Genomic DNA, 27,190 nt, shown 5'->3' with positions numbered 1-27,190 from the left:
CAGATAATCCAATGATTTCTCCGGTAAGATCTATATCACAATTTCCCCATCTAAAAACATGCTGGTTGACGTAGAGAAAACATGTTCGCTTGACCGCTCCGCTTCACAACAAACAAAGAAACATCGGTTGTGTCTCGGTGCTAAAGACAGCTGCAATCCACCGCTTTCCACCAACAGCATTGTTGTTTATAGTCTCCATTATTAAATGAACAAGTTACACAGATGTCCAAAATACTGTGTAATTATGCGGTTAAAGCAGACGACTTTTAGCCGCGAGTGGCGCGGCTGCTAATATTTCCTGACAGTCCGTGACGTCACGCGTACGCGTCATCATTCCGCGACGTTTTCAACAACAAACTCGCGGGAAATTTAAAATTGCAATTTAGTAAACCAAAAAGGCCGTATTGGCATGTGTTGCAATGTTAATATTTCATCATCGATATATAAACTATCAGACTGCGTGGTCGGTAGTAGTCGGTTCCAGTAGTGCTTTAAATTACAAAATAGTTCACTTTTCAGCCAGCAAATACCTTCATGCGTTTGGTACCCATGCAACAGCTGCCAATGACTGTTAAAAGATGCATGGTCGAGTTGTACATGTTTCAGTTTGCAAGTGTAAAGACTTGCTTGTATAGCATGTTTTTATTACGCCTAATCTGTCTTCATTTCTGTTTGAACTTGCTGAACTCTTGTTCCACATTCAAGCTCCACTGATTCACAGTATCGGAAAGCTGGGAGATTGCCACTCCTTCTTTATTCGCTCACCATTTCCATTCATACTCTTTTTATTTTAATCTGCTTCCATTGTGTGATGCAATCTTTTACACAAACTTCTCAGTGATAATAGACAGCTTACTACCTGTGACCAATGCACAGTATATGTCAGTCACATCCATTTTCCAGCACTTGGCATCATTGCAGTTCACCTGATGTAGTCATAGAGTATACAAATATCTTCTCCCTATGCCTGATAAAGCTTGGATGAAGCTGTCAGCGCGACCTTGGACTCTAGCTGTGTTTTAGTACTCACATTTGCAGCTGCTTTAAAGGTCACCAGTGTACACTGGATTTTTCTTGACCTTGACTGGGGTGTGTTAAACTATTCAGCGTTGTTGTTGACATATGAGAGCATAAGGGAAGTAAAGGAGTGGGCTGGAAGATTTAAAAGAAGGCCCAAAGAGGCACGGCAAACTGGAATACAAGAGCTAAGAGAGAATGCCCTGGTGGCGGAGGTCAAAATTAGTTTGTTTGAGAGATTATAGAACACAATTATAGATTTATTTGATGACTGACAGTAGCTCAGTCATACTTATTCTGTGTTATTTCAGAGTTTCAAAGAAGCTCTTAGGGTCTTTGTTGTTCTCCGCTAAATATGTAATTTTGGGTTGGGTTGGCTGCACTGGAAGATTGTTCCATAGCTATCTGGGAGAACTCTGATGATGTAGTTGTCCTTAAAGGCATATTAAAGATGATTACAACATCGCCACAGTTAGAATTTATGACTTGCAGTTAAGTTAGGGTTGCAGCCCATTGATGGCCTCATTGGGAAAATATAAATCATACAAAATGATAATGGTACGCGTCACCACAATAATACTGAATGCTAAGCGATATTCCTTTAAAAAAAAAAAACAATAGTGTCGATACGATTTCTCCACATGAAACTCCAGCAAGCACGGATACAAGAGTAAATGACAAATGTGGGACTTATTTCAACAAACTGTCAGAATGTTAACCCAAAATGGTCAAGTTGACCAACTTCTTTAAAAAAATATACAATCATTATGGTGCTGGGTATCAGGGCCAATTTTCCAAGTTGGTTTGATTTCCATTCATAAGGTTATACATTGATTACCGTATTTCCTTGAATAGCCACCGGGCATGTAATATGCGCCTGCCTTGAATTACTGCCGGGTCAAACTCGCTCCCCAAATTTATTAGTGCATGCTTACTTTTGCCGCCGGGTCAAAGTCGTGAAGTTACGCGTGACGCTTCCCCTGTCGTCATTTCCAAAATCCTTTTACTATGTGTAAACCAGGGGCCTTGTTCCACTGCCATACAGATCACACTGATGGTTGTGATGTAAAACAACTTGTCTTTAACACTCTTACTAATATGTGCCACACTCTGTGAACCCACACCAAACACATTTCTGGAGAACATTGGCTCTGTAACACATTATTAACGCAACATGAGAATTACCCAGAATTGCAATGCACCCGTGACTCTTGGCTAAATTTTACACCCCGCTAGCACCAAAACCCGCCCCCCGCCCCCCCTCTCTGTGCGCCGGTTGAGGTGGGCGGGATTGGGGGCGTGTGTATAATATAGCCAAGAGTCATGGATGCATTGGAATTCTGGGTAATATGTTGCGTTTATAATGTGTTACAGAGCAGATGTTTTTCAGAAATGTGTTTGGTGTGGGTTCACAGAGTGTGGCAAGAGTGTAAGAGTGTTAAAGTTGTTTATATAACAACCATCAGTGTAACAGGTATGGCTGTTGACCAAGTATGCATTGCAATCTCGTATGAGAAGCAGTGATATGCATGCGTCCGACCGGCACGCAGATAGCATGGTGTAAAGGTGGGCGCGATGACATGTTGTAGAGCAGTGGTCCCCAACCACTGGGCCGCGGCCGCAGAAGAATTTCTTTATTCTTTTTTTATATCATACTCAATTTTTTACTGCATGCCATTGGTAAGCGCAGGGGTGAGAAGAGATTTTAAAATGATTAGCGCCTGCTTACTTTTACCGCATGCCTTGAATAAGCGCAGGAGTGAGAAGAGGTTTTAAATTAATTAGCGCCCCGGCGGCTATTCAAGGAAATACGGTAATCACAATTCGATATCCGGTAGTTTCGATCTGCACTTACAATATTAACAATGTCTCAAATCGGTTAAAAAATACAAACATACTTTGTTAGCTCTCCTCGCCATAAATTACTTGGGACAGTTAAAACTTTCTCAAAATTGCAAGCGTCAATTAATTAATTTAAAACCTCTTCTCACTCCTGCGCTTACCAAAGGCATGCGGTAAAAGTAAGCATGCGCTAATTATTTTAAAACCTCTTCTCACTCCGGCACTTACCAAAGGTATGCAGTAAAAATTTGAGTGCGATGTAAGCGTTGACCTTAAATCCTACTGAATAGCTCTTAATCTTCTTCCCTTTATGCGATTTCAAATTACCGGTGATGATGACAGGTGACGTGTCACAAGTTTGACCAGGCGGTAATACTAAGCATGCGCTAATTATTTTTGGAAGCGAGTTCGACCCGGTAGTAATTCAAGGCAGGCGCATACTATATGCCCTCCGGAAATTCAAGGAAATACGGTAATTGCAAATATAGGTGTATTGTAAGCGGTAGAAAATGGATGGATGGATGTATTATAAGATTTTATCGGTTACAAATTGCATGAAGGAATTTTTTTTTCAAATGAAAAAAACTAAATAGTGTATATGTTAGCTATTCTTCTGGGACTCTTATTTTGTTATTGCAGGTAATGCACAGCAATTTTCTTGTGAAAGCTGGAAGTGTGTGCTTGGTTTTTCTGGTGCTTTGTGAGGATGGGGTGGCTTGGTGGAGAGAGCGGTTGTGCCAGCTATCTGAGGGTTTATAGTTCGATCCCTAGCTTCCGCTATTCTAGTCACGTCCGTGAATGTGTGTATGAATGGGTGAATGTGGAAATAGTGTCAAAGCGCTTTGAGTACCTTGAAGGTAGAAAAGCGCTATACAAGTTAACACGTTTACCATTTACCTCTCGAATTACGGCAGTCATGATGTGAAGGTGGAAATTGTGCTGGCGGTCAACGCAAAAATAAATCAGCGACCACATAGACTGCACATTCAAATTTCCTTATGCTGCGATTGTTACTAATCGTAGTCGCGCTGATAGATAAGTTATGTCAAAAGCCTTATGTTCCACCAGAAGTTGCCACTTTATCATTCCTAAAAAAAACGTTTTTCGTACGCCTGTAGCTACAAACATCACCTACATGTCATCTGCGAAGAAAATAACTGCAAATCTTTGTGAAAATTATGGAATCACCAGACTTGAAGGATGATCATTCAGTTTTTGTTTTTGTAGAAAAAAAAAAAGACAGTCATTTAAATGGCAACTTTTTGGTTTGAAAAAACGCTAAAATAAATAAAGAAAATAAATTGTGGTAGTCTGTAAACATTTCCTTTTTAGATCAAACATAGTGACAACACGGAACCACTAAGTTCTGATGTAAATTAAATCACCCTATCATTTTTTTTTTTCTGAAGCCAACATCTGTATCAGATTAAATCGGTAATTAGTCTGCAATTAAAAGTTGCGTTTACACCTTGAAGAGCTGTTGCACCAAGTGGATTGACATGAATCATGGCTCCAACACGACAGATGTCCATCCATCCATCCATTTTCTACCGCTTATTCCCTTTCGGGGTCGTGGGGGACGCTGGCGCCTATCTCAGCTACAATCGGGCGGAAGGCGGGGTACACCCTGGACAAGTCGCCACCTCATCGCAGGGCCAACACAGATAGACAGACAACATTCACACTCACATTCACACACTAGGGCCAATTTTAGTGTTGCCAATCAACCTATCCCCAGGTGCATGTCTTTGGAAGTGGGAGGAAGCCGGAGTACCCGGAGGGAACCCACGCATTCACGGGGAGAACATGCAAACTCCACACAGAAAGATCCCGAGCCTGGATTTGAACCCAGGACTGCAGGAACTTCGTATTGTGAGGCAGACGCACTAACCCCTCTGCCACCGTGAAGCGACAGATGTCAATTGAAACAAATGAGAGAATTATCAAGCTTCTTCAAGAAGGTAAAACATGACTCAAGGTTGCAAATAATTCCCAGACTTTAGTCACAGCTGACTGTGGTCAGCTGTGTCGTAAAAGGCAATCATACTTGTAAACAAAAGAAAACATCAAAGCGTCAAGACAGAAAACTTGAAGCAATATGTCTTGAAAACCGAAAATATGCAGCAAAACCAAATGGTTGCGAACTGGAGTCACCGTCTGTGACCGAACTGTATGAAACCAGCAGCAGGAATTGGGATTTAAATCCAAAAAAGCTAAACAAAAGCTATTATCAAAGGTGGGTAGTAACGCACCGCAGTCATCCATCCATCCATTTTCTACTGCTTATTCCCTTTTGGGGTCGCGGGGGGCGCTGGCGCCTATCTCAGCTACAATCGGGCGGAAGGCGGGGTACACCCTGGACAAGTCGCCACCTCATCGCAGGGCCAACACAGTCACTCCGTTACATATCAGTACAGTAACATTTTTAATACATTGTACTCGTCAGAGTAGTTTTAATACAACATACATTTTACTTTTATTTTATTATTTTTGTGAAGAAGAAACCCTATTTACTCTATTACATTAAATGTCATTACAATTCTTACATTTATTTATATCACAATTATTTATAATCTTTTAATTAAGGCTTGCATGGACGTAGACATTTTTCAACGAGTCTTCTTCTGGCAGGTACTATTGCATGACTCTCAGTGGTGTTTGTTTTTCATGAGTCCATATTTATGACTCAGAAGTGAATGATTCTATGTTTTTTGATGTAAAAATAACAGTCGGTTCCAGACTACCGCAATTTTTTATCCTTGATTTGAGTGTTTTTTAACGCCAGAAAGTTGCCGGTTAAAATTAGTATAGTTTTGTGTCATGTCTGTTACCTTCTTTTTTCTAACAAAATTAAACAACTGAATATACATTCTCCAAGTTGATTCCATACTTTTTTTTTCCCAAGCGCTGTATTAAGACCAGAACAACTACTCAGGAATGGGCTTATGCTTTGTCCATTTAGTTTTAGGTAAATTCTTGAAAAGTCAAATTTTCAGCACCGCTGGCCATTTTCTTTTGAATTATGGTACCAGTAGAGCATACTTGCCAAGCCTCCCGGATTTTCCGGGAGACTCCTGAAATTCAGCGCCTCTCCCGAAAATCTCCAGAAATTCAGGCGGAGCTGGAGGCCACGCCCTCTCCAGCTCCAAGCGGACCTAAGTGACGTGTCGACAGTCTGTTTTCATGCCCGCTTTCCCACAGTATGAAGAGCGAGCCTACCCAATGACGTTATAACTGTAGAATGATCAAGGGCGAGTTCTTGGTTTCTTATGTGGGTTTATTGTTAGGCAGTTTCATTAAAGTCCTCCCAGCCCGGTAAGAACACGCGACAACAGCAGTCATATATTTGTCTACCGTAAAGCAGTTCGTCTGTAAGCTCCAATGTTGTGAACTTTGACACTCTGAAACAGGACAATACTGCCATCTACTGTACATAGAATAGAATAGAATAGAATGTACTTTATTTAATTCAGCACCACAGTTTGCTCACAAACAATGATAATAATAAATAATATTATATATATATATTATATATATAATATATAAATAATATAAATATATTCTACATTTAAGTGCAGTCAAGGAACATATGCATTATACAGTCTGATGGCTGTCGGTGTGAAGGACCTCCTGTGTCGTTCTGTGTTACAGAGTCTGAGCCTTCCACTGAACATGCTCATTCTCTCCGCAAGGTCCGAGTGTAGTGGGTGGGAGGTATTGTCCATAATGACTAGGAGTTTTGCTAGACTTGTTCTCTGCCAGAGAGTCTAGCTGTGGTTGGAAAAATAGTGACAGAGAATAGAACAAAGATGGACATTTCAACCCTTAACTCAACAATGAGTAGATGAGTATTATGTGTGTGTATGTGTAAATAAATGAACACTGAAATTCAAGTATTTCTTTTATTTTTATATATATATATATATATATATATGTATGTATGTGTGTGTGTGTGTGTGTGTGTGTGTGTGTGTGTATATATATATATATATATATATGTGTATGTGTGTGTGTGTGTGTGTGTGTGTGTGTGTGTGTGTGTAAATAAATGAACACTGAAATTCAAGTATTTCTTTTATTTTTATATATATATGTATGTGTGTGTGTGTGTGTGTGTGTGTGTGTGTATGTATATATATATATATATATATATATATATATATATATATATATATATATATATATATATATATATATATATATATATATATATATATATATATATATATATATATATATATATATATATATATATATATATATATATATATATATATATATATATATATACACACAAAATCTACAAAATCTAGAAACGTCGCCGGCTTCTTTGGGCTCGAGATCATCTAAGATGGACTTATGCAAAGTGGAAAAGTGTTCTGTGATCTGACGAGTCCACATTTCAAATTGTTATTGGAAATATTCGACATCGTGTCATCCGGACCAAAGGGGAAGCGAACCATCCAGACTGTTATCGACGCAAAGTTTAAAAGCCAGCATCTGTGATGGTATGGGGGTGCATTAGTGCCCAAGGCATGGGTAACTTTTACATCTGTGAAGGCACCATTAGTGTTGAACGGTACGTACAGGTTTTGGAACAACATATGTTGCCATCCAAGCGCGGTTTTTTTAATGGACGCCCCTGCTTATTTCAGCAAGACAATGCCAAGCCACATTCAGCAGATGTTACAACAGCGTGGCTTCGTAAAAAAAAGAGTGCGGGTACTTTCTTGGCCCGCCCACAGTCCAGACCTGTCTCCCATCGAAAATGTGTGGCGCATTATGAAGCGTAAAATACGACAGCGGAGACCCCGGACTAAAGCTCTACATAAAACAAGAATGGGAAAGATTTTCACTTTCAAAGCTTCAACAATTAGTTTCCTCAGTTCCCAAACGTTTATTGAGTGTTGTTAAAAGAAAAGGTGATGTAACACAGTAGTGAACATGCCCTTTCCCAACTACTTTGGCACATGTTGCAGCCATGAAATTCCAAGTTAATTATTATTTGCAAAAAAAAATTAAGTTTATGAGTTTGCACATCAAATATCTTTTCTTTGTAGTGCATTCAACTGAATATGAGTTGAAAAGGATTTGCAAATCATTGTATTCCGTTTTATATTTACATGTAACACAATTTCCCAACTCATATGGAAACGGGATTTGTAGATGACCATAATAACTAATTAGATGACCATAGTAACTGGTATATCATCCATAAGCACATATTCCAACCATTGAAATACTTTGTATAGTTGAAGACTTAGAAAACATGACTGCACATCATAATGGCAGCTACTCTTTCAATCTTTAAGATCTAAGAAAATTATTTGGGATTGCCCGGCGGGGCAGATTGGAAAGCTTAAGGGGCCGCAAGTGGCCCCCAGGCCTTAATTTTCCCAGGTCTGATGTAGACGCATGTTCAAGACCTAAACATAGGTCTTGAACATGACCTAAACATTTTCATAACATGGTCACTACTGCCTACTTTGTCTTGTTATATTCTTATTTTACTGTTATATTGTTATTCCCATTGTTTTTATTCTTTTTGTAATATTTCTCTATTTTGTTTCCTTTTAAACCCCCATTATTTACTTTTTACTTTTTTCTTTAAATTGATCTCAACTCTGTACACTGCTGCTGGAATTGTAATTTTCCTGAAGGAACTCTCCTGAAGGAATCAATAAAGTACTATCTATTTATCTCTCTAAACTTTTAGTACGACTTCGGTAAGCTACGATTGTCGGCGCATTACATCCACCGTAGTCAGACGTACAGTGCTTTCAACATACAGGTATTATAATAGTGTGTGGAACAGGGGTCACCAACGCGGTGCCCGCGGGCACCAGGTCGCCCGTAAGGACCAGATGAGTCGCCCGCTGGCCTGTTCTAAAAATAGCTCAAATAGCAGCACTTACCAGTGAGCTGCCTCTGTTTTTTACATTTTATTTATTTACTAGCAAGCTGGTCTTGCTTTGCTCGACCTTTTTAATTCTAAGAGAGACAAAACTCAAATAGAATTTGAAAATCCCAAAAAATATTTTAAAGACTTGGTCTTCACTTGTTTAAAAAAAATCATTTATTTTCTTACTTTGCTTCTTATAACTTTCAGAAAGACAATTTTAGAGAAAAAAAACAACCTTAAAAAGGATTTTAGGATTTTATAACACATATACCTTTTTACCTTTTAAATTCCTTCCTTTTTTCGTTCCTGACAATTTAAATCAATTTTCAAGTGTCTATTTTTATTTTTTTTATTGTAAAGAATATCAAATACATTTTAATTCAATTCTTCATTTTAGCTTCTGTTTTTTCGACGAAGAATATTTGTGAAATATTTCTTCAGACTTATTATGATTAAAATTCAAAAAAATTATTCTGAAAAATCTAGAAAATCTTTAGAATCAAATTTAAATCTTATTTCAAAGTCTTTTGAATTTCTTTTAACATTTTTGTCCTGAAAATCTAGAAGAAATAATGATTTGTCTTTGTTAGAACTATAGCTTGGTCTAATTTGTTATATATTCTAACAAAGTGCAGATTGGATATTAACTTATTTAAAACATGTCATCAAAATTTTTAAATTAATCTTAATCAGGAAAAATTACTAATTATGTTCCGTAAATAATTTTTTCAAAAAGAATCGGATTAACTAGTTTTTCTCAATGTTTTTCGGTTGAATTTTGAATTCTAAAGAGTCGAAATTGAAGATAAACTATGTTTCAACATTTAATTTTCTTTTTTTTTTCCTGTTTTCTCCTTTAAACCATTCAGTTTTTTTCATAATTTATTCTCTACAAAAAACCTTCGTAAAAGGAAAAAAAATGTACGGCGGAATGACAGATAGAAATACCAATTTTTTTTTAATGTATGTATATACACATCTATATAGATTTATTAATTAAAGTTAAATTGAGCAAATTGGCTATTTCTGGCAATTTATTTAAGTGTGTATCAAACTGGCAGCCCTTCGCATTAATCATTACCCAAGAAGTAGCTCTTGGTTTCAAAAAGTTTGGTGACCCCTGGTGTAGAAGGACACAAAAATGGCACCTATTAGGAGACAATTTATCTGGCTTTTTTTCCCCCACCCAAATAGCAAAACCACCTTTCTTACCTATTGGTTCCTGCTGTTGTCTATTTGGGATCTGCATAAGTCCTAAAAATGTGCACACGTCCACTGTTGTAGTCCCAATAATTTTTTTTTTTCCGCTATCCTCTAGTTGTGGGGCATTCCTACTCAGTGGTTGCCATTTCTAACACAAAGTAGTGTGTAGTTCGAACTTAATCCGTCAGTAGATTCCATTTGTAAGCGCTAAAAACTACGATGGCGGGGAAAAGACGCAGTCAAAGTGGAGCCACGTAATTAACACTGCCTACAAGACGGCAGATTCCGAAGAGACTGTCAGAAAGGGAATTAAAGATGGTCTGTAAAACATTATCTATGCAACATTTTGACCAAAGAACTCCCATTACGTGTTACGTAGACCACAAGGAACTGTTTTAAATGTGAGGGAAAAAAATCATAGCATGACCCTTTTAATGTGCCTTATAATCCAGTGCTCCTTGTGTATGAAAATAGAGCCTGATGGATTCACTCATCGAAAGTACGTTTTATGGTCCGTGATTTAAGTTTGCACTTTTTCGATGTCAATACTGGAGTTTATTTTTTCGTGTGTAATGCTACATTTTAGCTTCCAGAAGTTTTGCCTCTCCGAATAATATAGTTTTTTGACAATTGGTTGATATAATAGGGCTGCAACTAACGACTTTTTTGTTAGTCGACGAGTCATTGACTTGATTAACGATTATTCGACTAATCAGATTATAAAGCGTACACAAACTCACTGGCTGTAATTTAACCATCTACTTTTAAATTCAGCTCGTGATATGTTTTATGCATGTGCTTAACATGTTTTGCATTTAAAATGCAAGGACAGGCAAGGTGTTAAAAAACATCCAAAGTATCAATTTTTTTATGTAAAAATGAAAAAGGGTTAAACTAGCGGTAATAACAACAAACGATAAAACACCCAAACCATCTAACTTCCTTAAAAAGAAGCAAGCATTTAATGACGATGTGTTTAAAAAGTTGCAGACTGGTATATTACTGATTAGTGATTAACTTCGGCCTTTTCTGTTTTTTTGTAAATCAATCTAATAGACTCAATTTATAGAATTGTATCCATCTATTTAACATTTTAGCTGTCTAATAGATCAGTGGTTCTCAAATGGGGGTACGCGTAACCCTGGGGGTACTTGAAGGTATGCCAAGGGGTACGGGAGATTTTTAAAAAATATTCTAAAAATAGCAACAATTCAAAAATCCTTTATTAATTTTTATTGAATAATGCTTCAACAAAATATGTAAATTCATAAACTGTGAAAAGAAATGCAACAATGCAATATTCGGTGTTGACAGCTAGATTTTTTTGTGGACATGTTCCATAAATATTGATGTTAAATATTTCTTTTTTTGTGAAGAAATGTTTAGAATTAAGTTCATGAATCCAGATGGATCTCTATTACAATCCCCAAAGAGGGCACTTTAAGTTGATCATTACTTCTATGTGTCAATCAATCAATCAATGTTTACTTATATAGCCCTAAATCACTAGTGTCTCAAAGGGCTGCACAAACCACTACGACATCCTCGGTAGGCCCACATAAGGGCAAGGAAAACTCACACCCAGTGGGACATCGGTGACAATAATGACTATGAGAACCTTAGAGAGGAGGAAAGCAATGGATGTCGAGCGGGTCTAACATGATACTGTGAAAGTTCAATCCACAATGGATCCAACACAGTCGCGAGAGTCCAGTCCAAAGCGGATCCAACACAGCAGCGAGAGTCCCGTTCACAGCGGAGCCAGCAGGAAACCATCCCAAGCGGAGGCGGATCAGCATCGCAGAGATGTCCCCAGCCGATACACAGGCAAGCAGTACATGGCCACCGGATCGGACCGGACCCCCTCCACAAGGGAGAGTGGGACATAGAAGAAAAAGAAAAGAAACGGCAGATCAACTGGTCTAAAAAGGGAGTCTATTTAAAGGCTAGAGTATACAAATGAGTTTTAAGGTGAGACTTAAATGCTTCTACTGAGGGAGCATCTCGAACTGTTACCGGGAGGGCATTCCAGAGTACTGGAGCCCGAACGGAAAACGCTCTATAGCCCGCGTGTGTAGAAATCTTTATTTATAATTGAATTATTTGTTTATTTTTCAACACGTTTTTAGATATTTTTATATCTTTTTTTCCAAATAGTTTAAGAAAGACCACAACAAATGAGCGATATTTTGCACTGTTATACAATTTAATAAGTCAGAAACTGATGACATAGTGCTGTATTTTACTTCTTTATCTCTTTTTTTCAACCAAAAATGCTTTGCTCTGATTAGGGGGCACTATAATTAAAAAAATGTTCACAGGGGGTACATCACTGAAAAAAGGTTGAGAACCACTGTAATAGATTATGTGTTTAATTTTAAAAAGCCGTCACATTGGTCCGTAATGTTTTTTGTCTTCGTGCGTGTGATTCAAGTTTGTTTTTGTGCCTTTTTTCATTGCACTGCAAATTAATTTAGACTGAGTTTAGTTGGAGAATTTTGGGTAAAATGACTAAAGTGTGGGCACATTTCCTCTTATTCTTGTAGTGGGAGACAAAGTAATGTATCACACTACAAGTATAAGAGGAAATGTGCCCACACTTTACGTACGAGCTGACTCACGCCACTCTGAAAAACATGAGTGATGACATCATGACTATTGTCGACAAATTAATTTGTTGATGACCAATTTTACTGTCGATATATGTCAACAATGTTGATGCGTCATTAGACCCTTATTATACAAAGTGCAATCTATATTCGTTCTAAAATGACCAATTTTCTGAAAATATTAATTTTATTAAAGCAGTATATCATCATGCCATGTTTCTCTGTAATATGTGACGTTATTTGTCTCCTTTCAAACTACTTTTTATTTTTATTTAAATCAAATAAAAGATATTTATTGGTTTCTTTAAAGGGGAACTGCACTTTTTTTGCAATGAAAGACATGACAGTGGATGGATTTGATTATTTATGCATTCTTAATTAGATAAACGTAAATAAAGGTCTGCTTACTGCAGAGCCAATGGGCGCTTCTGTAAAAATCTGATAAATTACTATTCAAAATGTGCCAACAATACTCCATTTACATTTTGTGACTCGTATATTAACCAAGTATTAGTGATATTATTATAAGCGCTAACGCAGACAAACTACCGTATTTTTCGGACTATAAGTCGCAGTTTTTTTCATAGTTTGGCTGGGGGTGCGACCTATACTCAGGAGGGATTTATGTGTGAAATTATTAACACATTACCGTAAAATATCAAATAATATTATTTAGCTCATTCACGTAAGAGACTAGACGTATAATATTTCATCGGATTTAGCAATTAGGAGTGACAGATTGTTTGGTAAACGTATAGCATGTTCTATATGTTATAGTTATTTGAATGACTCTTACCATAATATGTTACGTTAAAGGGGAACATTATCACCAAACCTATTTAAGCGTCAATATATACCTTGATTTTGCAGAAAAAAGACCATGTATTTTTTTTAACCGATTTCCGGACTCTAAATGGGTACATTTTGGCAAATTAAACGCCTTTCTGTTTATCGGTCTTTTAGCGATGACATCAGAACGTGACGTCACCGAGGTAATACACCCACCATTTTCATTTTCACATTACAAACACCGGGTCTCAGCTCTGTAATTTTCCGTTTTTTTGACAATTTTTCGGAACCTTGGAGACATCATGCCTCGTCGGTGTGTTGTCGGAGGGTGTAACAACACTAACAGGGAGGGATTCAAGTTGCACCACTGGCAAGAAATCTGCCGCCAGACCCCCATTGAATTTGCCAAAGTGTCTGCACATTTGACCGGCGATGTTAAGGCAGACATGGCACAGAGATGTATGTATAACCTGCAGATGCATTTGCAACGATTAAGTCCACAAAATCACAAAGGTGAGTTGTTGATGTTGTTGACTTATGTGCTAATCAGACATATTTGGTCGCAGCATGACTGCCAGGTAATCGATGCTAACATGCTACGCTAATTGATGATAACATGCTATTTACGCTACCTGTATGTACATTTGAAACTGAATACCCACATTTAATGCGAAACAAACACTTACCAATCGGCGGATTTAAGTTGCTCCAGTGTCACAAGATGCGAAAGTCCTGATCGTTTGGTCTGCACATTTTACCGGCGATGCTAATAAGGCAGCCATGCTATGGGCCACTTCATTAGGTACACCCATGCTATGGTCGAATAGCTATTTGCTCAATAGCTTCAATTTCTTCTTCAATTTAGTTTTCGCTATCTGCCTCCATACTCCGACCAGCTGTTTCAATACATGCGTAATCTGTTGAATCGCTTAAGCCGCTGAAATCCGAGTCTGAATCCGAGCTAATGTCGTTATATCTTGCTGTGGTAACCGCCATGTTGTTTGTATTGGCAGCCCTGAATGACATCACAGGGAAATGGACAGTCGCATCGCAAATAGGGAAAATCAAGAACTTTAAAGCTTTTTTTCAGGGATATTCCAGGGAGGTGTAAAATTTTGAAAAAAACTTCGAAAAATAAAACCAGCCACTGGGAACTGATTTTTATTGTCTTTAACCCTTTTGAAATTGTGATAATGTTCCCCTTTAACATACCAGGCACCTTCTCAGTTGGTTATTTATGGAATAAAGTGTTTAACAAAAAAACGGATGAAACTAAATCTAATTTGACTTGCATTTATTTAACTTAGGAACAATATATTCAATTGATTTGTGATTAATTTGATTTATTTCCTTTTGTGAAGAATGATAAATGTATGTAACACATAAAATGAACAAACCAACCATAAAAAAAGGAATCCATATCAACTTTTTATCCCATCACTATTTCCCCACAACATTCCTTAACTTTGTAACATTTGTTTTACTAAAAAATAAACCTACTTCGGGCCTGATTTCCTAAGTTCCAAACACCCCGCGCTACACAGCATGTGCAAAAAATAAAATAGCATGAATTATGAGTAGGCGTGTTGCATGTGATCGACTGCACCTCTTTTCAATTGCGTGTGCAATTCTGCATTATTTACATAAATAAGGAATTTGCGTGCATACACGGGTTTTACCACGGAGACACTTGATCATTTCTGCACATTCACGTTATCATGCTCTGACCTGTGTGTGTGATGTGTTGAACAAGGAGCGTCATTTCTGAATCGCAATCCAGACAACATAAACATGCACACTGACACTTAATTCTGTGCATGACGCTGGGGTTTGCATCACCAGCGCATTCCTGCTCCTGGACTGACTCAAACGCAAAAAAAGGCACAATTAAAGATGTATTTTCATGTTGGAAGCATATCATAGTAATGTATTTCCTATATTAAAAGAATGAACACCATTTAAAAAAAAAAACACACCAGCAGACACCTTAACAAATAAATTGAATTAATTTTAATTGGACACTTAAAGGCCTACTGAAAGCCACTACTACCCACCATGCAGTCTGATAGTTTATATATCAATGATGAAATATCAACATTGCAACACATGCCAATACGGCCTTTTTAGTTTACTAAATTGCAATTTTAAATTTCCCGGGAGTTTCGTCTTGAAAACGTTGTGTAATGATGACGTGTACGCAAGACGTCATGGGTTTTTAGGAAGTATGAGCGCTACGCACACACACAACTAAATGTCGTCTGTATTAACGGCAAAAATACACAGTATTTTGGAGAACTGTGTTGCTGAATATTTTGCAATTTGTTCAATTAATAATGGAGACGTCAAAGAAGAATGTTGTTGGTGGAAAGCGGTGGATTGCAGCTGCCTTCAGCAACCAAAACACAGCCGGTGTTTCTTTGTGTGTTGTGAAGCTTTAACACGGAACATAGCAGTCAGGCGAACATGCTTCTCTACCACATGTCAACCAGCAAGTTTTTGGATGAGAAAATTGTGATATTAAGTCGGCTCTTACCGGAGACTTGAGCGGAGTTTGCGTCCTCCTGCAGTAGCTGTCAAAGAGGCAGCTGTGACTTTTTTGCCTCCTCCATATGGCTTCCCTCAGAGACACTGGCGGTCACCGCAGCCCTCCGACTTTCAGGTATGACTTTATAATCTCATTAAAACACTAGTAAATAAATAAATAAATGATAAATGGGTTGTACTTGTATAGCGCTTTTCTACCTTCAAGGTACTCAAAGCGCTTTGACACTACTTCCACATTCACCCATTCACACACACATTCACACACTGATGGAGGGAGCTGCCATGCAAGGCGCTAACCAGCACCCATCAGGAGCAAGGGCGAAGTGTCTTGCTCAGGACACAACGGACGTGACGAAGTTGGTACTAGGTGGGATTTGAACCAGGGACCCTCGGGTTGCACACGGCCACTCTCCCACTGCGCCACGCCGTAGTAACACAAGCAGATAAGGGATTTTCCAGAATTATCCTAGTAAATGTGTCTTAATATCTGAATCGCTCCCACTGCTCTCGCCTTTTTTTTTTTTTCTTTCTAGTGCTTCACTCTAACTTTCCTCATCCACAAATCTTTCATCCTCGCTCAAATTAATGGGGAAATCGTCCCTTTCTCGGTCCAAATCGCTCTTGCTGCTGGTGGCTATGATTATAAACAATGTGAGGAGCCCTACAACCCGTGACGTCACGCGCACATCGTCTGCTACTTCCAGTACAGTCAAGATTTTTTATTAGCGACCAAAAGTTGCAAAACTTTATCGTCGATGATCTCAACTAAATCCTTTCAGCAAAAATATGGCAATATCGTGAAATTTATCAAGTATGTCACATAGAATGGACCTGCTATCCCCGTTTAAAAAAGAAAATCTCATTTTAGTAGGTCTTTAAAAAAAATTCCTTGTGTTCTAGATAGTATGTATTGAACATGCTTTGATGTAAATTCTGTTTCACTGTCACATTTTCAACCCACTTTCTGCATATGTCTGCAAGCTGTTTGTTTGTGCAGGCTTCCCCAGATTGCAAATAAAACCATACTTCACCCTCTCCAGAAGTTTCAGAATACCTCTTTTTTTTTCCCCACGGAAACAGTCAAACTTCATAAGCAATATGTAGATTCACCAGTCACAGCATTAGGTACACCCGCCTACTCGCAGATTAATACAGAGCCGCATTAAAAAAGCTGCGTTTAGCAGCCTTTATGTCACTGCATGTCAGTGTTACTGTGCACATCCCAAATAAGATATGAATAATACTTTATCCTTCCTCTCTTGTAGTCCCTCAAACCAAGTAAGCATGTCACAATGGTGCAGTCTTTTCCTGTCAAAACATAGCAGCTAACCCAATTTCATTGTGGCCCAGCTTGATAGAGTCCAGAAGGTATTTTTTAAATAGAAATCAGAGCAGGTGGGAGTTCATTAAACAAGAATGATTAACACGTGAGGTTCAAGGCAGTGGCCGTAACAATTTCACAGCCTAGGAGACTAGCCCCTCCCCCTCTGGCTGATGGTTTATACCAGGGGTGAGCATTACGTCGATCGCGAGCTCCCGGTCGATCGCGGAGGGTGTGTCAGTCGATCGCAAGCTAAGCATTAAAAAAAATAGACATAAAATTAAGCAATCATCAATCTTCACCAACACTTCACTTTCGTCGGTTGTTTGACATTCTCGGCACAAGAGGATCTTGTGAGATGACGCTGGCTGCTGCGAGCTCGTTATTAAGAAAAAAATCGCTGACAGGACGAAGAGAAACACTTTTTATTTCAACAGACTCTTGGGCCGTACCTACTGTCAAAACTCTAAAGACCGACTGCACAGTTCCTGTCTTCACCATAAAAGACCTGCTTCATCCGGCCTCTGCTAACAAAATAAACGTGAATTATGAATTATATTTTATATAGCGCTTTTTCTCTAGTGACTCAAAGCGCTTTACATAGTGAAACCCAGTATCTAAGTCACATTTAAACCAGTGTGGGTGGCACTGGGAGCAGGTGGGTAAAGTGTCTTGCCCAAGGACACAACGGCAGTGACTAGGATGGCGGAAGCGGGAATCGAACCGGCAACCCTCAAGTTGCTGGCACGGCCACTCTACCAACCGAGCTATACCGCCCCAGTCTCAGAAAGTTAGCGTGCACAAGCTACGGAGTTTGATGCCAATGTATTTCTTATAAAGTTGTTGCACTTTTCCTGCTTCCGGCACCTTGACCGTAGTCACGGAGCGCAGGGGAGACACTTCTCCGGGACTGAGGGATTCTCGGGGCAACACCCTTCACAATTCTGGACTACAGGGCAAGATGACGAGTCCAGCGATTATTTGCAAATTGTGGCTTTTTATTTACGTCTTGCACACAGTCAAAATCCCACACAAAAACCCTAGCCACTCCCCTGCCCTCAGCGACCGCTCCCTCTCCTCTCTCGCCCACACACTCCCTAACGTCACTCACCTGCTGCCAGACATTAAAGGGCCACACACACATATGCTACTCTCATAACAAAGTGTTTAAAAACGAGTATGCAAGTTGGATAAATGAGATGCCAAATCCAACCACTTTCATGTGGTATTGGACAGAAAGGAGGACTTTTTTTCTCCTCCATTTGAAAATGCGGACGTTATCAGCACCACTGTCTGATTCCAATCAATGCAAGTCATCAGAATCAGGTAATACACCAACTTATATTCTTGTCTTCATGAAAGAAAGGAATCCATATGTGTTAAACATGCTTGTATTATCATTAAACACCATTAACTTGTTAACAAAAATGTCTCTTTTAGAAATAAATAAATATGTTATATATATATGAATGAGGTAGATCTCCTCGACTTGGTCAATTGAAAAGTAGTTCGCGTGCAGAAAAAGTGTGGGCGCCCCTGGTTTATACTAAATACCCAAAAAGGTATATCCACTACACCGTGATGTTAAAGTTGAAATCCCAACGATTGTCACACACACGTGTGTGACGGTTCGATCCACAGCTTCTACCAACCTATTCACGTCCGTTTATGTTTTTGAGCAAGACACTTCACCCTTGCTCCTGATGGGTCCTGGTTAGTGCCTTGCATGGCAGCTCCCGCCATCATGTGTGAACGTGTGTGTGAATGTTTTAATGTGGAAAGGTAGAAAACCCATTCACACACACTGTGTGACAATTTGACCCATCCCCATGTTCACCCCCTGAGAGATGAGGGGAGCAGTGAGCAGCCCTTGATACTCTGCATCAAGGGTTGGTCCTGCTCCCAAGCAGGGAGGCAATGGATGTTCGCTAATTTTTTGCAACTTAAAGCCAAAAAAACGGAAATGCTGATTATCGGTCCTGCTAGACACCGACCTCTATTTAATAATACAACTTTAACATTTGACAATTAAACAAGGTGACTCGGTAAAGAATCTGGGTATTATCTTCGACCCAACTCTCTCCTTTGAGTCACACATTAAAAGCGTTACTAAAATGGCCTTCTTTCATCTCCGTAATATCGCTAAAATTCGCTCCATTTTGTCCACTAAAGACGCCGAGATCATTATCCATGCGTTTGTTACGTCTCGTCTCGATTACTGTAACGTATTATTTTCGGGTCTCCCCATGTCTAGCATTAAAAGATTACAGTTGGTACAAAATGCAGCTGCTAGACTTTTGACAAGAACAAGAAAGTTTGATCGTTATTACGCCTGTACTGGCTCACCTGCACTGGCTTCCTGTGCACTTAAGATGTGACCTTTAGGTTTTACTACTTACGTATAAAATACTACACGGTCTAGCTCCATCCTATCTTGCCGATTGTATTGTACCATATGTCCCGGCAAGAAATCTGCGTTCAAAAGACTCAGGCTTATTAGTGATTCCTAAAGCCCAACAAAAGTCTGCGGGCTATAAAGCGTTTTCCATTCGGGCTCCAGTACTCTGGAATGCCCTCCCGGTAACAGTTCGAGATGCTACCTCAGTAGAAGCATTTAAATCTCACCTTAAAACTCATTTGTATACTCTAGCCTTTAAATAGACTCCCTTTTTAGACCAGTTGATCTGCCGCTTCTTTTCTTTTTCTCCTCTGTCCCCCACTCCCTTGTGGAGGGGGTCTGGTCCGATGACCATGGATGAAGTACTGGCTGTCCAGAGTCGGGACCCAGGATGGACCGCTCGTCGGGACCCAAGATGGACCGCTCGCCTGTGTATCGGTTGGGGACATCTCTACGATGCTGATCCGCCTCCGCTTGGGATGGTTTCCTGTGGACGGGACTCCCGCTGCTGTCTTGGATCCGCTTGAACTGAACTCTCGCTGCTGTGTTGGATCCACTATGGATTGAACTTTCACAGTATCATGTTAGACCCGCTCGACATCCATTGCTTTCGGTCCCCTAGAGCAGTGGTCCCCAACCTTTTGTATCCGCGGACCGGTCAACGCTTAATAATTTGTCCCGCGGCCCGGGGGGGGGGTCCTTTTTTTTTTTTCTTCTTTGTCATGAAAAAGGGACATTTTTGTCATGAAAAAATTAGGTTTTTGTGGTTGGTGCACTAATACGTGTATATTGTGTTTTTTATGTTGACTTAATAAAAAAATAAATTAAATTTTTTTTTAAAATGTTTTTAATCTTTTTAATATTTTTTTTTTCTGCGGCCCGGTACCAATCAGGCCATGGCCCGGTGGTTGGGGACCACTGCCCTAGGGGGCTGAGGGGTGGGGGGTGGTTGGGCACGTTTGAGGTCCTCTCCAAGGTTTCTCATAGTCATCATTGTCACTGGCGTCCCACTGGGTGTGAATTCTCCTTGGCCACTGGGTGTGAGTTTTCCTTATGTGGGTTCTTCCGAGGATGTCATAGTCGTAGTGGTTTGTACAGTCCTGTGAGACATTTGTGATTTAGGGCTATATGAATAAACATTGACATGCACCTGGGGATAGGTTGATTGGCAACACTAAATTGGCCCTAGTGTGTGAATGTGAGTGTGAATGTTGTCTGTCTATCTGTGTTGGCCCTGTGATGAGGTGGCGACTTGTCCAGGGTGTACCCCGCCTTCTGCCCGATTGTAGCTGAGATAGGCGCCAGAGCCCCCCGCGACCCCAAAAGGGAATAAGCGGTAGAAAATGGATGGATGGATGGATGGATGATTGATTGAATTGGTCCCATTTTTTTGTAGTCTTCGGTACGACTCTGACGGGCTTTGAACTCACGACCTCCCCCTCCAACCACAAGGCCACTGAGCAGGTTAATGTCACAATGTACAAAAAAAGACTGCATCCAAAACTGCATGCAAGCTCACAACCATATGCTTGAACATTATTATTTGATGCATTGTTTAACATTGCATAAAACATTGCAACACAATTTAAAAGTCAGGAAAGACAAACATTCATAGGTCCCCTTTTAAAACCAACAACAAACAAACTTCAGTGAATGAGTTTAGTGTTTGTTTGAGACTATCACATTCATAATAATCTAATTAAGGCTTGTTTCAGTAAAACCAGCGATCAAAATATCGAACTAATCTAAGAGGTGTATAATAATCTGGAGTACTGTCAGCATCTCCTCAGCGATGTCATGTGGGAAGAGTTGTTGGGTCCATTCCCTCAAGCAGTTAATCGGGAGTCTTTAACCCAGCACATATGTGCAGCATGCAGCTAATATTTGTTGCCTTTTTACCTTGGTCCCTTGCGACGGCTGTGGAATGGTGCCAAAAATATCATGTTTCAAAGATGAGATAGTTTGATTTCAAAGTATCGTGTGTGTTTATGCATGTGCAGTGTTTATGTAAGCGCATATTCGCAATCGGGTGTTGGGTCTCTTGTGTCAATAGACAGTAACATTGACATCAGCTACAGTAACAGCCTGCAGCAGAATGTAGAAAATGAGGACTAGTAATATCAAAGTCAGGGTGTGTTTCCATTTGATTTGGATGCTGTTCAGTACTATCTGTCACAAAGGAAACACTTGCTTTATCTTTTACTGAACTGTTCTGTTGTCATTTCAGATTTCATCATGAAGTCACATGACAATAACCTGGGATTCTGTATTTTGTATATATCATAATAGACCTCCAATTCAATTTTGGCCTGTGTTTAGCAGTTTGCATTTTTATCCACAAATAAATTCAGTCAATTGTGTGGAATTATTTGGTGAATAAGGCAAAACGGAGTGAACTTCTTGGCCGCAAATAGCAGACACTTGATTGCAACTCCTCCAGCCAGCATTATGTTGGCGCAATACTAGCTTGGAAAGACGAGCTCCAAAAATTCAGAGAGCAATTTTTCCTTCTCATTAATATACTATTAGAAATAAATAACAGTCAATTTTCTCTAAGTACTTTTAAATAAACCATCATGCATTTCTAAAATGCACCCAACCAGGGGTTGGCCCCCAACCTGATGTTTGCGGGTTCGATCCTCAGTCACTCTGTGATAATGTCTAAGTATACTTGAGCAAGATACTGGACCCACAGTTGCTCCTGATGCTGCATCATCAGTAGGTGAAATGTGGTAATTGTGTCCAAGCGCTTTGAGTACCGTCAATCAATATCAATCTCTATCCTTTATTTAAACAGGTAAAATACATTGTGATTAAAATCTGTTTTCCAAGAGTGATTCTGCCAATAGGGAAGCAAAACAAAGATACAAACAACAAAAACAGCATCAGTCACATACTATAGTTCGAATAAAAAAATATACGTACAACGTAAAGCCGCTGCTCCTCCACATCGAGAGGAGCCAGATGAGGTGGTTCGGGCATCTGGTCAGGATGCCACCCGAACGCCTCCCTAGGGAGGTGTTTAGGGCACGTCCAACCGGTAGGAGGCCACGGGGAAGACCCAGGACACGTTGGGAAGACTATGTCTCCCGGCTGGCCTGGGAACGCCTCGGGATCCCCCGGGAAGAGCTAGACGAAGTGGCTGGAGAGAGGGAAGTCTGGGCTTCCCTGCTTAGGCTGCTGCCCCCGCGACCCGACCTCGGATAAGCGGAAGATGATGGATGGATGGATGGACGTACAAAATTAACAAAAAAATACTGGATAGGTCAAACAATATAAAATGTCTAAGTAAAAACAGTTTAAAAAAAATACAAATGCTCAACAGAATGACCTATGAATTGTGTCATTTATCCAGGGCATTGTCATTTCAGAGCATTCAATCGATCGCAACTGAACTGTTTGGTTTGTTTTAAAAGACGTTTCACCTCTCATTCGAGTAGGGTTTATCAGTTCGTGCTCAGACTTACAAAGCCCGTTTCCATATGAGTTGAGAAATTGTGTTAGATGTAAATATAAAACGGAATACAATGATTTGCAAATCCTTTTCAACCCATATTCAGTTGAATGCACTACAAAGACAAGATTTTGATGTTCAAACTCATAAACTTTATTTTTTTTGCAAATAATAATTGACTTAGAATTTCATGGCTGCAACATGTGCCAAAGTAGTTGGGAAAGGGCATGTTCACCACTGTGTTACATCACCTTTTCTTTTAACAACACTTAATAAACGTTTAGTAACCAAGGAAACTAATTGTTGAAGCTTTGAGAGTGAAATTCTATCTCATTCTTGTAGTATGTAGAGCTTTAGCCGTTCAACAGTCCGGGATCTCCGCTGTCGTATTTTACGCTTCATAATGCGCCACACATTTTCGAAGGGAGACAGGTCTGGACTGCAGGCAGGCCAGGAAAGTACCCGCACTTTTTTACTACGAAACTACGCTGTTGTAACACGTGGCTTGGCATTTCTTGCTGAAATAAGCAGGGGCGTCCATGATAATGTTACTTGGATGACAACATATGTTGCTCCAAAACCTGTATGAACCATTCAGCATTAATAGTGCCTTCACAGATGTGTAAGTTACCCATGCCTCGGCACTAATACACCCCCATACCATCACAGATGCTGGCTTTTCAACTTTGCGCCCATAACAATCAGGATGGTTATTTTCCTCTTTGTTCCGGAGGACACCACGTCCACAATTTCCAAATATAATTTTGAAATGTGGACTCGTCAGACCACAGAACACTTATCCACTTTGCATCAGTCCATCTTAGATGAGCTCAGGCCCAGCGAAGCCAGCGGCGTTCTTTGGTGTTGTTGATAAATGGGTTTTGCTTTGCAGCGCAGAGTTTTAACTTGCACTTACAGATGTAGCGACCAACTGTAGTTACTGACAGTGGTTTTATGAAGTGTTCCTGAGCCCATGTGGTGATATCCTTTACACACTGTCGGTTTTTGGTGCAGTACCCCCTGAGGGATCAAAGGTCCGTAATATCGCTTAAGATTCTCTGAACCTTTTGATGATTTTACGGACCATAGATGGTAAAATCCCTAAATTCCTTGCAATGGCTCGTTGAAAAATGTTGTTCTAAAACTGTTGGACAATTTGCTTATAAATTGGTGACCCTCACCCCATCCTTGTTTGTGAATTACTCAGCATTTCATGTAAGCTGCTTTTATACCCAATCATGGCACCCACCTGTTCCCAATTAGCCTGCACACCTGTGTGATGTTCCAAATAAATGTTTGATGAGCATCTCTCTACTTTATCAGTATTTATTGCCACCCTTCCCAACTTCTTTGTCACGTGTTGCTGGCATCAAATTCTAAAGTTAATGATTATTTGCAAAAAAAAAAATGTTTATCAGTTTGAACATCAAATATGTTGGTTTTGTAACATATTCAACTGAATATGGGTTGAAAAGGATTTGCAAATCATTGTATTCCGTTTATATTTACATTTAACACAATTTCCCAACTCATATGGAAACGGGGTTTGTAGATTGGACTAGGTCTGCTCTTTAGAATTGGTTTCTTAATTTTTTAAAATCGACAGAAATTCCCCTAAAGGGATTGGTGGGGGCTGGAGCCTATCCCAACTGCCCCAAGTACTTATATGTTGTGACCATTTTAAGTTAAACTCTATGAGCAGTTATTTTTGAAATGTTCAATGGCAGTCGTTTGGCAATAGAGAATAACATCACCTTATATTTCTCTGCACGAGATCGGTCGGTCGTGAGTTCAAACACCACCTGAGTCATACCAAAGACTATAAAAATGGGACCCATTACCTCCCTGTTTGGCAATCAACATCAAGGGTTGGAATTGGGGTTTAAATCACCAAAAGTGTTTCCCGGGCGAGGCCACCCACTGCTCCCCTCACATGCCAGGGGGTGATCAAGGGTGACGGGTAAAATGCAAAGAATAATTTCGCCACACCTACTTTGTGTGTGACAATCAATGGTACTTTGACATTAATTCAGCACTAGTCTAAACTAAGTCAGCTCGGACTGAACGACATCAAAAGCACATGAGTTGCATCTGTGTAGCTTAGCCGCTCCATTCATTTTGAATGGAGCTGTTAGCATCTACTTATGTATTATTTTTTGAATATAGTTAACTGAATGAAACGTTAGCACTGTCAACAATTGTCTGATTTGTTTCTGGGTTGTGTTAATTGTTTGATGCTTGTCAATGCCATGCATCCAATGCGTTTTATGATGCAGTCCAGTGAACCACTGTCTGCTATGCACTTTATTTGCGGATGCAATGGGTACATTTTGATAATATTAGAAAATTAATATTTTGATACAATTATATTATTTATTCTAATTGGATTCATTGATTATTTATTGTACAATATTGCACATTCGGGTATCCATCATCCGAGACCAATCACATGTATTAACTACATGTTTCAAATCATTTATGGTGAGTGCTATTGACAATATCAACACGTAATTTAAAGGGGACCTATTATGCAAAATGATGTTTGACAACCTTGTTCCAAAACACAATATAGAATGTGAGATGTAACAGGATAATGCATACATTTATTTTCAAAATGCTTACAAATAAGTGAGAACCCAAATATTTACTGTGGGACCCCGTTTTTATGACTTGACGGGGTCCCATTTTGAAAATTCCTAGCGCCAACACTGATGGGAGTATTGGTGCGTGCAAAACGGCAGCCGGCGGCTGTGGCCTGCGGGCCGCTTCTAATACTAATCAAATTGGCGCAGTGGTAGAGTGGCCGTGCGCAACCCGAGGGTCCCTGGTTCAATCCCCACTTAGTACCAACCTCGTCATGTCCGTTGTGTCCTTGAGCAAGACACTTCACCCTTGCTCCTGATGGGTGCTGGTTAGCGCCTTGCATGGCAGCTCCCTCCATCAGTGTGTGAATGTGTGTGTGAATGGGTAAATGTGGAAGTAGTGTCAAAGCGCTTTGAGTACCTTGAAGGTAGGAAAGCGCTATACAAGTACAACCCATTTATTTATTTATGATACATTAACATTATACATTATATAAAAATGGAATGCAGAATTTGACACATCACAGAGATTGACATAGTTGAAAAACAACAAAGAACCTATGATGGAACCCTGAGGTGCACCATTTAATACAGGAAGGAAAGACGAAGAGGACCCAGCAAACTGGACGCATTGGGTTCTGTATGTCAGGTAATTAGAAAAACACTTACAGCATGCTAAAATAGGCCAGTCCTGTGAAGTCTGTCAGCCAAAATGATACGGTTAACCATAACAAATGCTTTTGACAGGTCAATAAATAGAACTGCCAAATATTTTTGGGAATCCTATGCCTCAATAATGTCATTGACAACTTTGATAGCTGCGGTTTACCTTGAAGGCTGAAAAGCGATATACAAGTATAATCCATTCAATAGCGACTTTGGGGCATCACAATTCACTTGAGGTGCATCTCCGAGACCGGCTGAAGTGTCAGCCTTTGAAGATTGTGACATGCCATGAAATAACATGGATTTTTCCTTGATGTTGTTATTACAGTTTTGTTTTGAGTGTCAGGGTTCTGCACATGGAAGTGATTATTCCGAGGCTCATGAGTGCTTTTCCATCGAGAGAAAGGGGCCTGGAGACCATCTATGTATTATACCTGTGGGCTTATTTTTCCCTGAAGTTGCCCTTCTCCTCTTTAGAGAGGAAGGAATGGTTTCCTTTGCATTAGGAGATCCGCAAAGAGGGTGAAACCTGGAGAGATAATACCAAGTATTGTATCGCGCTAATATAATAGGTATAATACGTTTGTATGAATAATGAACCCAGCATGACTGCTTAGTCCTTACGTAATTACGAGGACTATTTTTTTGTTCCAAGTTGGGCTTTTCATTTAAATTGATATCCCGTGTTACCATGATGGGCTATTATCCATCTCTTCTCTCATAGTTGGAAACCTATTTATGTTGACCAGCCATGGATTGCCAGTCCAGCTCTGCTTGGCTGTTAAAATTGGTGGTCCATGTAGTGAGAGAAGGAAAGCCAGAGAAATCTCATCTGGACTCCATCAAGGCTTGGTAAATAGAAC

The 27,190-nt window shown here is 39.7% G+C and overlaps 1 protein-coding gene across 2 annotated transcripts in view; it reads left to right on the top strand.

Annotated features, from left to right (window-relative positions):
• The window catches only part of LOC133563410 (zinc finger protein 469), a 787,165-nt gene that overhangs the window by 90,699 nt on the left and 669,276 nt on the right, over nt 1–27,190 (top strand). The window contains exon 3 of one of the 2 annotated variants that reach the window (XR_009809040.1): nt 21,853–21,985. The exons of the other annotated variant lie outside the window; for it this stretch is intronic. The gene's annotated coding sequence lies outside the window, so the exon portion shown is untranslated. Of the gene's footprint in view, nt 1–21,852; nt 21,986–27,190 lie in introns of those variants that run through there. 2 annotated transcript variants of the gene reach the window in all.

The sequence above is a fragment of the Nerophis ophidion genome, linkage group LG12 (assembly GCF_033978795.1).
Source record: "Nerophis ophidion isolate RoL-2023_Sa linkage group LG12, RoL_Noph_v1.0, whole genome shotgun sequence".
NCBI classification, from domain to species: Eukaryota; Metazoa; Chordata; class Actinopteri; order Syngnathiformes; family Syngnathidae; genus Nerophis; species Nerophis ophidion.
This window is presented reverse-complemented; position numbering and strand designations above follow the sequence as displayed.